This window comes from Schistocerca cancellata, chromosome 5, assembly GCF_023864275.1.
Source record: "Schistocerca cancellata isolate TAMUIC-IGC-003103 chromosome 5, iqSchCanc2.1, whole genome shotgun sequence".
In the NCBI taxonomy this organism is placed as follows: Eukaryota; Metazoa; Arthropoda; class Insecta; order Orthoptera; family Acrididae; genus Schistocerca; species Schistocerca cancellata.
In genome coordinates this window covers 602,886,469-602,899,634 of record NC_064630.1, presented here as the reverse complement: position 1 = coordinate 602,899,634, position 13,166 = coordinate 602,886,469, and positions in this window count along the sequence as shown.

Genomic DNA, 13,166 nt, shown 5'->3' with positions numbered 1-13,166 from the left:
TGGAATATTCCACAACACTTTCTAATGTTATGGAATGTTCTGAAACATTGTGGACCATTCGAAGCCGTTTTGGTACATTCTGTAATTCGCCACTGATGGAACTACCCATTGGCAGGGGTATATAAAGCAAGATTCGTCGTGGGTTCGAACGTCAGTTTCTTGTAGTGAGGAGGAACCGAAAAAGTAGTGCAGTGAGTAAATAAAAACAAACGGTGAACTGTGAGTACTGAAAGTGATACGGTGACTGAATACAAATCGAAAATAAAGTGCGAAAAGTGTGTGAGGTGTACTTAATGTATTTGTTAATAAACAGTTGATTTGATTTATATTTTAGACAGTGCCCAAATGTAAAATAGGAGGAGATCTTGTAGGTTCTGAAGCAAAAGGGCGGAACAAAAAGCAGCAAAAATGCTAACAGACGAAGAGCGCGAACCACGTTTTTGTTCCCAATAAGGGAGAATGAGTACCGTCAGAAGCAGAGAAACGAAAGAACAACAAAATGAACGGACTGAAGAATCAAGAATTGCTACAGTTTTACACTTAACAAAGCGCTAGGACAAACTGTAAAATATTGTGGCATTAACCTCAAAGACTCCAGTGTATCTCACGGTCAACTATACGTAACTTGACCTAAAGTAGGAGATTCGAAAAATTTATACATATACTCCCTGGATAACAGAATCGATAATTTTGTTTGTAAACAAGTATTGTAAATATTTAGGATGTGCTTACAAAAAAAAAATTTACCCTTTATATCTTGACAAGTATTGCAAATAGCTAGAATTTATTTTCAATAACATTTTTTACTTCTTATCCTTTAAACTTTATAATGTTATTCCAGCTAGTACACAGTCTTATATCACAGGAGCTAATTTTGTATGTAGGCAGTTCTTCCATTATGAGGAATTGAGAATCTCTACCATTTTCGCCTATTATCACCATTCATACTAACAATATATCGGTCCCAGAGATTCCAAGATTTTCGAGAATGTTTTAATTTCAATAATGTAAATGTGATACAAAGTCATAAAGAAGATTGGGATTATTATTAGAGTAATCAGCAGATCTCCATTCAGGCGACTGGACTGCAGTAGTAAAAATCTAACTTCAGGCAAGGAATGACTGTACTTTCCATATGCCGCGTTCCGGACCATGAGATATTCAGGAGCGATAGTCTACGATTGTTTGTTTCGCACTCAACTTGAAACACCATATCTATGTGTAGTAATCGCGCCTAGATATCTGATGATGGATACATTTCGAAAAGCGTCATAAGAGCAATAAAATCGTTCCTTGCCTGATGTTTGACTTTTCCTTTTGGGATTCAGTCAACTTGAATGCAGAATTGTGGACTGCTTTAGGCAAAAGAAAAATATTTTCTCGTGATATAATTATATATTAATAATTTTCGGATTTTTTGTCCTTTATTTGCACGCTGAAACCTTGCTGCTGAGTCGTCCGAACAAGACACAGCCAGGGCAAAAGCACCGCAGGCGCAAAGATGCGAGCTGGTGTGAGCGTCACTTGTGCGAGTTCCACCAGCGCCACGTGCGGCGCTGAGGATGAAGACATCGACTTCCCCTCGGCCAACTGCCTGCCGAGAACAGTCCGCCAATGTCCGGACAGAAGCCTACTCAGGACAGACAGAAGGGCAGCTCTCGCCGACTTGATTATAGATCATCGTCCAGGGCTGACTTGGACAGGGAACGTCGTTTAGTGAACTCTTAGAAGTGAACAGACAGTTGTAAATTGTATTTGCAATGTACTGAGAGGTTTACTTACGATCATTTGGTCTCAGCCATTGAGGGTTTTATATTACATGCAGTGTTGCAGACTTTGTTATTCAACAAGTCACAAAGGTAAGTAAACCTTTGTTACTAATTTGTTGGGGTGTTGTAGAACCTTTGGTCTCCTATCCTGTTACCTGACCCTGGGTCACAGCTGAGTTGCAGCGGGAGCGAGCAACTGTCTAGCGGTGTACTGCACCAGAAGCCGTTTCACGAACTCACAAACTCGGCCTACCGTCAGGGGCAATTCTAGAAGTTAGTCAAGGCGGGAGGAGGTGGGGGGGGGGGGGGGGGGAGTGGTTGAGGGAATGGAATATTGCTTAACAAAAGGAGATTTGGGGTCCTCCACCGACAAACTCGTAAAATTTGGTATTGCTTAAAGTAGTTTTTGGTAACTGTTTTGGAGTTCAGGATAAAAATGTATATCAATAAATAATAAGACGCCCATTTTAAGTTAAATGATATTTATTTGTTTAGATAGTAAGCTACTTGCCGCTCTTGTTCTTTTGTTAAAATGTATCCTTTAGAGTAATATATTCGCTGATTTCTGAAGTCATTTTATCCATAGTAATATGACTCTCCATTGGGTGGGGGGGTCTATAGCCCCCATAGTGTCCCCCACCCTTTGCCACAGCCTCTGCCTACCTTAATAACAGTGGCAACTCCTCCTCCACAGCAGTAGTGACGACGCCTTTACAAACCTGGCGATGAGGGTTTACAAAACTTGTTTCTTACCAAATTGTATTATTCCTGCCAAAGGAGAAGTACCCTGTAGGTTTTGATGAGTGTGTTTGCGAGTACCAGAATATGACATAAATGGCTGTATGTTTTGACTGCACTGACCCGTAAGCTTGTTTTACAGCGCCAGGGAACTGCATAAACCTCAGTATGTGACACACATTTCAGACTGCTACGTCCACCCGTACCTGAGAAAAAGGGTTTTCGGCACTCGGACAGATGGACAACAAGGCGATCCTGCAAGGGTTCCGTTTATACCGCTTGAGAAACGGAACCCTAAAAACGACAACGATCCATTTGGCAAGCGCAGTGCCTAAACTTACGGTGATGGTTTCCCGAGGAGAATGCCATATAATTCCTACTTCACCAGTGAAGTTTCTGCTATTTTTGGAGACATCCTCATTACTTGAGCATCTGACATATGGATGACGACAGCTTCCAGTCTAACGTTGACGCGTGCAACAGAAGAAGACTGTCAGCCAGACGACGGCGTCAGGCAGCGACAGCGCCCGTTCCTCCCAGGCCGCGGCCACGCGCAATGACGAGCGGAACGGCAAGCGTATAGTGTTGCAGCGAGTGACGGGGACACGCCGGGTCTCCGGCCCACGTCTGACGGCCGGCCGTCAGCAAATGTCAACAGCCGCCGCCGCCGCCGCCGACATTTGAAAGGGAGCCGGCAGCCAGCCCTAGGCTGGGCCTAACCCTCGGCCGGCTCATTGTGCCCGCGCGGCGGCTACACTGACTCACGCGGGCCCTCCCCGGCCAGCTTTTTTGATTAAATTACACGTTACAGTATTGGCTCATTGTTTGCGCAGCGCAGCAGGGCACGGCCGCCCGCCAGCTGGGGGCGGGGAGGCTGCAGCGAGAGCCCTTCAGTTATTGCCGGGGCTGCTCCTGACACTCTGCCCCAGCCCCCACCTCGTCCCGCCGCTCCACAGCCTCTTACTGCATGAACACGCCCACGTTTTCGGGCTGAAACATCCGTTCCGTATGCTGTTGCCCTGCGGTCGTCAAGTGTTATTCCTTAAAAGCCAGTGTTGAGATTGTAAGGCGACAAGGCAGAAGGGATAGATAACTTTCCATCAGAATTTCTAAAATATTTGGGGGAAGTGGCAACAAAACGACTATTCACGTTGGTGTGTAGAATATATGAGTCTAGCGATATACCGTCTGACTTTCGGAAAAGCATCGTCCACACAATTCCGAAGACGGGAAGAGCTGACAAGTGTGAGAATTATTGCACAATCAGCTTCACACCTCATGCATCGAAGCTGCTTACAAGAATAATATACAGAAGAATGGAAAAGAAAATTGAGAATGCGCTAGGTGACGATCAGTTTGGCTTTAGGAAAAGTAAAGGGACGAGAGAGGCAATTCTAACGTTACGGCTTATTATGGCAGCAAGGCTAAAGAAAAATCAAGACACTTTCATAGGATTTATCGACCTGGAAAAAGCGTTCGACAATATAAAACGGTGCAAGCTGTTCGAGATTCTGAAAAAAGTAGGGGTAAGCTATAGGGAGAGATGGGTCATATACAATATGTACAACAACCAAGAGGGAATAATAAGAGTGGACGATCAAGAACGAAGTGCTCGTATTAAGAAGGGTGTAAGACAAGGCTGTAGCCTTTCGCCCCTACTCTTCAATCTGTACATCGAGGAAGCAATGATGGAAATAAAAGAAAGGTTCAGCAGTGGAACTAAAATACAAGGTGAAAGGATATCAATGATACGATTCGCTGATGACATTGCTATCCTGAGTGAAAGTGAAGAAGAATTAAATGATGTGCTGAACGGAATGAACAAGTCTAATGAGTACATATTATGGTTTGAGAGTAAATCGGAGAAAGACGAAGGTAATGAGAAGTAGTAGAAATGACAACAGCGAGAAACTTAACATCAGGATTGATGGTCACGACGTCAATGAAGTTAAGGAATTCTGCCACCAAGGCAGTAAAATAACCAGTGACGGACGGAGCAAGGAGGACATCAAAAGCAGACTCGCTAAGGTAAAAAGGACATTTCTGGCCAAGAGAAGTCTACTAATATCAAATACCGGCCTTAATCTGAGGAAGTAATTTCTGAGGGTGTACGTCTGGAGCACAGCATTGTATGGTAGTGAAACATGGACCATGGGAAAACCGGAACAGAAGAGAATCTAAGCATTTGAGATGTGGTGCTATAGACGAATGCTGAAAATTAGGTGGACTGATAAGGTAAGGAATGAGGAGGTTCTACGCAGAATCGGAGAGGAAAGGAATATGTGGAAAACACTGATAAGGAGAAGGGACAGGATGATAGGACCTGCTAAGACATGAGGGAATGACTTCCATGGTACTAGATGGAGCTGTAGAGGGCAAAAACTGTAGAGGAAGACAGAGATTGGAATACGTCAAGCAAATAATTGAGGACGTAGGTTGCAAGTGCTACTCTGAGATAAAGAGGTTAGCACAGGAAAGGAATTCGTGGCGGGCCGCATCAAACCAGTTAGCAGACTGGCGACACCTCGGCCTGCATAGGAAGGGTGAGGACTGGCAAAGTGGCCACTCAAAAACAAATTTAATTTTCCACCAATTCATGATTACTGATAAAAGCTTACAGCTAACACACTCTGAACCTACATGTCATAAGATAGTGTACCAAATATTTTAAGCAAAGAAGAAAATACAGAATGAATCAGAAAGTATCATCCGATTTGGCATATCTTTATATTATATGATCAAAAGTATCCGGTCACCTGTCTGAAAATGACTTACAAGTTCGTGGCACCCGCCAACGCCAATGCTGGAATTCAGTATGGTGTAGGACCACCCTTAACCTTGATGACAGCTTCTACTTTCACAAGAATAAGTTCTACCAGTCGCTGGAAGGTTGCTTGAGGAAAGTCAGCCCACTCTTCACGGAGTGCCGCACTGACGAGAGGTATCGATGTCGATCGGTGAGGCCTGGCACGAAGTCGGCGTTCCAAAACATCTCAGAGGTGTTCTACAGGATTCAGGACAGGACTCTGTGCAGTCATATCCATTACAGGGATGTTGTTGTCGTGTAACCATTCCACCGCAGCCTTCGAGACCAGCGGTTGGAACAGAGTTGTTGCACAGCAGAAGTCGGCGCCTACATGATCATAACGCTGCCTGCCGTCGACCTGCTACAGGTATCAGGATAGGTAAAGTATTTTGCGGCTCCGGCATTGTAGGACGTATCAATTTTATACTCAAGTCCTCAACAGCACACGTGATCGCTTTGCAACAAGTCCACCTTGCTTGTTTCTCCATGTGATGCCGTTTGAGCTCGCACTACTAATTACGATACTGCTATAAAGACGGAAGATTAATATTTGATTCATTAGGACCTCCAGTCATTATCGGCAATCTGTTGCATCACAGAGAGTAGGAGCCCCTAGTTCTCGAGCCAACTCTTACTCTCATAATATGTCAGTATACCCTATCCTTTAACCTACGGTTTGTGTCGATAATCATGCGCCTTTATGTTCTGATGTATAATAAATTTCATTCTAATATTTAATCCGCATACCATTTCTTAGATATATGCAGAATCCCATTTCCTGTTGTTTATTGTGATAAAGTTCTCTTTTTTTCTTTGAGTAGATTACGAATTTTATTAAATTCTTGTGAGTGTGCACTCCTTATTTTACCAACTAGCAGGGTGCTCCATGATTTCCTTTCGCTACCGTTGTGCGTATAATTAATTAGGTGGTAGGAAAGGAGGGTGTCGAGTGCAGGTCTCATTCTCATGCAAAATTCATCAGAATTAAAGAGGTATAAACTCTTCTCCACCCTGCCACCTAGCAACCCCTCCAAACGAATGACACAATTTCGACATGAAGACGGTGGATATCCTTCGTATTTTTGTGCAAATAATACATTAGTAAGATAACTAATCAAAGTGTATCACGATACCATTTGACGGAAATGATCAACTCCGCCTGACAAGAAAGTGAACCACGGAAAATAGTCCAGTCAATGAAGATCCAGAAAGGTCGAAGAGGGGAAAAAAATTCTTGTAGTCCCAAATTTTTTTACAGCGATAAGAAGGACTGTTATGAACAGTATACATCTGAGAAGTGTAAACGTGGTGGGGGAGCGTGGTGAGGGAAGAGCGGGAGTCGTTTGAAGGTCAGTTTTTTAATACTTATTAAATAAGTCGAAAGCTGCGACTTACGGTGGAAATGAATCCCAGTACAAAAATAAAGTACATTATACTCGCTAAAAAGAAGACCTATGCATTTATTTTTCTAGGACTAATAGAGCGCTGCAGAGATAAAATATTCGCACATTATTATAAATAATCTTTTAGTGCTGTACATTTAATGTTTACTGTTAAATGATGTGAGTTAGGAACAAATATTAAGCGTGTGTGTCATGTCCAAGTAGTCCTTTTGGCTGGCGTAGTGCGGCGCTCGACGTGGCATGGACTCAACGAGTCGCTGGTAGACCCTTGCAGGATTACTGAGCCGTCCATAATTACGAAAGCGTTGCCGGTGCTCGATTTTATGCACAAACGGACTTCTAGATTATGTCAATTATTCCACTCCATCCTGGCGTGGTGGTAGAGCCACCTTCAATTGCTATTATTTAAAAGAACAGTCGTAGATTGTACAACGTTCTTTATTAACTTAAGGACAAAGCGTTTCGCCTTTCGCCCGGATAGGCCGTCGTCAGGTTATCTGAAAGTATAAGAGGCTGTCAACCGTGGACTACTGCACTACTGGCCATTAAAATTGCTACACCGAGAAGAAATGCAGATGATAAACAGATATTCATTAGACAAACATACTGTACTAGAACTTATATGTGATTACATTTTCATGCAGTTTGGGTGCATAGATCCTGAGAAATCAGTACCCAGAACAACCCGTAAGAACGGCCTTGATACTCCTGGGCATTGAGTCAAACAGAGCTTGGATGGCGTGTACAAGTACAGCTGCCAATGCAGCTTCAACACGATAACACAGTTCATCAAGGGTAGTGACTGGGGTATTGTGACGAGCCAGTTGCTAGGCTACCATTGACCAGACGTTTTCAATTGGTGAGAGATCTGGAGAATGTGCTGGCCAGGGCAGCAGTCGAACATTTTCTGTATCCAGAAAGGCCCGTACAGGACCTGCAACATGCGGTTGTGCTTTATCCTGCTGAAATGTAGGGTTTCGCAGTTATCGAATGATGGGTAGAGCCACGGTTCGTAATACATCTGAAATGTAACGTCCACTGTTCAAAGTGCCGTCAATGCGAACAAGAGGTGAGCGAGATGTGTGTATCACGCCAGGTGATACGCCAGAATGGCGATGACGAATACACGCTTCCAATGTGCGTTCACAGCGATGTCGCCAAACACGGATGCGACTATCATGATCCTGTAAACAGAACCTGGATTCATCCGAAAAAATTACGTTTGCCGTTCGTGCACCCAGGTTCGTCGTTGAGTACACCAACGCAGGCGCTCCTGTGTGTGATGCACCGTCAAGAGTAACCGCAACCATAGTCTCCGAGCTGAAGGTGCATGCTGCTGCAAATGTCGTCGAACTGTTCGTGCAGATGATTGTTGTCTTGCAAACGTCCCCATCTGTTGACTCAGGGATCGAGACGTGGCTGTACGATCCGTTACAGCCATGCGGGTAAGAGCCTGTCATCTCGACTGCTAGTGATACCAGGCCGTTGGGATCCAGCACAGCGTTCCGTATTACCCTCCTGAACCCACCGATTCCATATTCTGCTAACAGTCATTCGATGTCGACCAAGGGGAGCAGCAATGTCGCGATACGATAAATCGCAATCGCGATAGGCTACAATCCGACCTTAATCAAAGTCGGAAACGTGATGGTACGCATTTCTCCTCCTTACACGAGGCATCACAACAACGTTTCACCAGGCAACGACGGTCAACTGCTGTTTGTGTATGAGAAATCGATTCGAAACTTTCCTCATGTCAGCACGGATAGATGACGCCATCGGCGACAACCTGGTGGAAATGCTCTGAAAAGCTAATCATTTGCATATCACATCATGTTCTTCCTGTCGGTTAAATTTCGCGTCTGTAGTACGTCATCATCGTGGTGTAGCAATTTTAATGGCCAGTAGTGTATAAAAACAAAAAACAAGAGAAAAATATCCAAAAGCGATCGAATAAAATTGTGTAGAGTAATGTCATGTAAGTCACGTTAAACAATCAGAAATTTTCTTCAAAAAGCATCTGTCAATAAACCATTTTACCGAATAAAACGTACCTAAAAGGCAACCTGCAAAAGAAAGAAATAAAATGAAATAAAGTAATTAAAAATTAATGATAAAAAATCACGGGATCAGGCTTAAGTACAGTACGAAGAAGAAACCTAAAATGCGTATTACCTCATTCATGGAGGTGACCACAGGCATAGCAGCGCAGAACAGGACCTCACACGCAAACTGTAAACACAGCCGTACACTACAACGGCTCCAGATTCCCATCCGAAATCACAGTACATGTATATGATTGAATGATAGTAGCTCTTGTGAAATATTGCGATAGTTGCAATGACTGTCGCCATGCAGCGTTATCGTCGGATATGCGGGGTCATTAGGGCGTGCGTAAATTCAAATAGTAATGAATAAATTCAGGAGTAAATAAAAACGTAATAGTGCATATAGGCATGTATACAACACAGGACACACTAGAACGAAAGCAATGCACAGAAGCATGGAAAACCCTCATGCTCAAAAACAGGGTAAAAGGATGATGAAGTAAAATACATACAGCAATAAAATAAAGGTTAGACCCCAAATATATGGCTAAAAGTAACAAAGTAAACAAGATAAAACACAACTGAATCCACATGACAAGCGACCAAGGTCCTGGCAATAAAAAGCTGAAAATGAAGCCATTGTTAAAAATGGGAAACATGCAAATATAACAAACCTGATTTTTGACCAATAACTGATCATTGAACATCCTTCGATCTCTTCAAGCAGGTTCAGCCTATTTGCTTTGGAGCGTGGTGCAAAGACCAGAACTTCCAGAGAGTAGGTGGGTGGTGGCCATTGGATTTAAGATGCTCAGCGAAGGCGGAATTATTCTTAACTTGCCCCTTCGTAATCAGTAAATGCTGCTGAAACCTAATTTTAAAAGCCCTTCCCGTCTGACCAATACACGCTGCTTATATACGCTCGTAGTGAATGTATTGGTATTTTTTTTTAGGTTTAGTATACACTATTCTCATATTTTGACCACGAAAGAGATAAGCTATGGCGTAGGACACATCACCCAGAAATGGAAGCTTAACAAACTTGTAATTTTGAGTTGCCGGATTGAGATTGGTTTTTCAGTCCCATGACGATGTTTTTTGCTTTATAATTGTCAGTGTTCGAGAGGCTGTAGCTATTAAAGAAATCGACATATTTCAGATTTTCCATTTCCTTTGTAATAGATTCAGAGCTGAGTGGAACTTCTGTGATACGTTGTATCATAGAACCAAAGTAGCTCATCTAGTTCTTACAGGGATCACACAACGTAGCGCGTATAACTGAGTCGCTTGTAGAAGACATGCGATAATCTCAAATTTGATGACATTATTAGTGAGACAAAGCTGCAAATGAAGGAAGCTGAGAATAACATTGCTATGCATGACTTCATGCTTAAAGATCATTTTGCTATGAAGATTGTTAACAGTAATATCCGTCAGATCCTCCACCGTGAAAAAAAAAAAATATGCCATAGACATATCACCTGTAAAATCGGAATTTTTTGGAGGTTCTGGCGATATATTGACACTCCAAGTAGTTCACGGCTATATCAACAAGATACCTAGCAAGGCAATCAACCATAGCCAAGCCATTTATTATTAAAAGTGAAATAATTGTATGAAGTCAAGATCCTAAGAGATGTCTGTATATAATTTTACTCTGTCGGTTTTTGAAGGTTTTTTTCTGTTATAGTAGTCCAGGATTAAATCTCACCGGATTCATTGAAATGTCGTCGGCGTCTTTAACTATCAGTTAACACTATGATGCCCTGTCCGGGAGAAACGCGCTGTTCTGAAGTTAATGAAGAATACTGTACAACCTACGAGTGTCTTTAAATAGTAGCTCTAGATTATGTCTCATAAATATTCGATAGGATTCATTTTGGTCGATATGGGTGGCCACATCATTTGTTCGAACTGTCCACAATGTTCTACAAACCAATAGCTAAGAATTGTGGTCTAGTGATATAGCGCATTGTCAGCCATAAAAATTCCATTTTGTCTGGCTGCGAATGGTCTCCAAGTAGCCGACCATAGACATTTCCAGCCAATCACAGACCATTAACGCCCAATTTCGCCGCACTGTCCTGACGGATATGTTCGTTGTACGTCCCACACTGACTTCTGAGGTTATTTCCTGCTGCGTTCCTTGTCTGTTAGCACGCAGCTGCTCTCGGTCGTTAAGTGAAGGCCGTCGACCAATGCGTTGTCCGTGGTGAGAGGTAATGGCTGAAATGTGATATTCTCAGCACACTTCTGAGTCTATGGATCTCGGTATATTGAGTTCCTTAACGGTTTCCGAAGTATAATGTCCCATTCGTCTACCCCCAACAACCATTCCGCGTTCCAACTGAGATAATTTTCTGACTGCGCCCAAACTAATGTCGGAAACCTTTTCATACGAAACACCTGAGTACAAATGACAGCTCTGCCAAAGCACGGCCCTTTTTTTACCTTGTGTACGCGGTACGACCGCCATCGGTACACGTGCAAGTAGCTGTTCATGACTTCTACCTCAATGTAGAACAGTATTGAAGGATAAACTATTTTATGTGCGTGTAAAAAGATGGAAGGCCAGGCATGAAGGGTAAAACCGTGAGGGAAGGTAGGTAGCCGCATTGTTCATAGTTCTGCAGAGTGAAGAAAGAGAGGGTGGTTCCCCTCTCCTTGTAACCCTCTACTTCGTGAGAATCAACTACAGGGTGTTTCACAAAGTTATATCGACCCTCCTCAATGGGCGTTACGAATCACTGGAGACGCAGTACGCGGATATGACCAGGGCTTGTTTATTTTCCACAGAATGCATTAACACCTCATAGGGTGCAGTCTTGAGTTACTAATAACACTAATAAAAGAAAGACATATGTTCTAAACATCCTTCATTGACCAGTAAACATTACTTGTGTGCCATTAAAACATTATTTGAAATTATCTGCGACTTTTCTTATCCCTGCAAGGGCTTAACTATTATTTCTAGAAAAACATATAAATAGGTCATTTTTTGTAGGAAGTTGAACGTTCTTTAATTTTGTACTGGGAACATTTTCACTAGAAACCACGGTTTTCTAGTTATTTAAGAAACACTCCCTACCTCCACCCTCATGCTAACACTCCAACGAATATCATGGATTTTTGGTATGATGTTCATGACACTCTCTCCCACCAGTCTACAAAACATTGCAGCTACATGATTTTCCCCCGCTTTTTCCTTCGTTCATTGTACTGGAAGGTGGGGGAGGAGAAAACAGAAAGAATCTTCACAGATTGACAGGGAATGCGATATTACTTCGGTAATTACCAAATCGATTCAGATTTACAAAGAACTTGGCAATATGGCCCACCGATCAGAATGATATTGTGCCCCTCTTGCCTGGATGCATACGCTGATACATTTGTGAAGGGTGTTACGAACTCGTTGTGTCCTCTCCTGTGTCAAGCTGGCTCACAACTGTTGCAATGGGTCCATAATATCCTGGATACTGGCACTGGAATAGAGCTGACAGCTGGAATGATCCCACACGTACTCTAACGGGGAGAGATATGGTGATCTTATTGGCCTTGGGAGTCCCTCAGTATACCATAGATATTTCATAGAGATACGTTTTATGTGTGGGCAAGCGGGCAAGCGTTGTCCTGTTGATAAATTACTTTACGATAAAGGCACATGAGAGGTAACACAGGAGCACATAGGACATCCCTGTCATCAGAGTACCCTCAGTAGATACCACCCATTGATGAAGTCATATCTCGATGCCAGGAGTAACACGGCTGTGCATCTCCAAAACATTGGAAGAATGATGTTTCTCCCCAGTTCACCGTGATATATGCCGATAATGGCTGTCCAGAGAAATACGGGCCGTTCAACGAACTTGTGACGTTACACTAATCGGCTTGTCCGCCACACTTCGCAAAATCTCGGTTCTGTGGGTGGCCGGCACACGGGAAATCAATACCTAATTGCCTTTGGTCTTAACTTTATCGTGTACTATTGAGACCTTGAACGCTATTAAACACGCAGTCAACAATTATTAAACGCGTCTAAAAGAGTTACCCGTTCTCCGTCGGAGACAGCTGCTGGCACTCGTAAGACCTGCAGTGTCACGTGCTGTGACGTACGCGCCACGGCATGTGTTTCTCGTGAGCCTCGGGAGCTACGCTCTAACATAAGTAATATTTCGTACTATGGAAACTCTTGAAATCGTGTCTACCCCACCGTTTCTCATTCGTTGCTGTGTCAGGTAACTACTGTACTTACTAGTGATTCCGTCATGAGGTAACAACTTCGACATATAACCTCGTTCTTCGGTCGCCACCACAGTTACGAATTCATTTTGCCGAAAACGGTATCACTCTTACTATTTAATCTATTGTGTCTTGTCACAGTAGCTCTGAGAGCTGTTACTGA